An 876-nucleotide genomic window follows, 5' to 3' on the forward strand; every position below is an offset into this window, starting at 1 on the left:
AATTCAGCGGCCCAAAATTTCACTGTCGTAAATGATGGTGCAGAGTCCCCATACACAGAATCCAACTCATCTTTGATTTGCGTAGGCGTATTGCCTTTCAAAAACAAATATTTAATGACAGCTCGATACTCGATTTTGTCCATTTTCACAAAAACACTCACATCAACTTACTCAAACGACTGTTACATAACAACTGCGAGTCCAAAATGGCTGAAACTTCGGTGAGTAACTGTCAACAGATGAACAACGAAATTCACTAGCTTTTATTTACAAGTGCTGCTATCTTCACGTTGAGGTCGGAAACTTTTCAGACCACCCTCGTATATATAAGCGCTCATGCATGGCTAATTCTTGCGTACGTGCACTATTAAATCCGTAATGTCAAATTAATTAGAATCATTTTTAATTATTCCTATAAGTTGCTATTGCTCACACTAAATGTGTCGTTAATTTAACTAAGATAGAGAGAGATCTCTCGCCGAGCGAGAGAGAGAATGTCATTCCTTCTTTCTCGCTCCGCAGCCGCTCCGCACCTACGCGATGCGAGAGATCTCTCTCTCTCTATCTTAGTTAAATTAACGACATATTTAGTATGAGCAGTGGCAACTTATAGGAATAATTAAAAATGATTCAAATAAATTTGACATTACGGATTTAACAGTGCACGTTCACGAGAAGCAGCCATATATACGCGCTTATACATATATATTGACAGTTCAAGCGCTAAGCGTAGTTGTATCTGGCTCCTCTTTGTGTACGTAGGAGCCGCGTCTTCTGCCCAGCATCGCTGCCGTGACGGTCACTGTAAAAAGAATAATGGTGCACGAGAGAAAGAGATAGAACGTCATATATCTATCTTCTTCTGTTACTCATTGT

This window comes from Odontomachus brunneus, unplaced genomic scaffold, assembly GCF_010583005.1.
Source record: "Odontomachus brunneus isolate Ranch 3 - 2012 unplaced genomic scaffold, Obru_v1 Obru_scaffold_216, whole genome shotgun sequence".
Lineage (NCBI taxonomy): Eukaryota > Metazoa > Arthropoda > Insecta > Hymenoptera > Formicidae > Odontomachus > Odontomachus brunneus.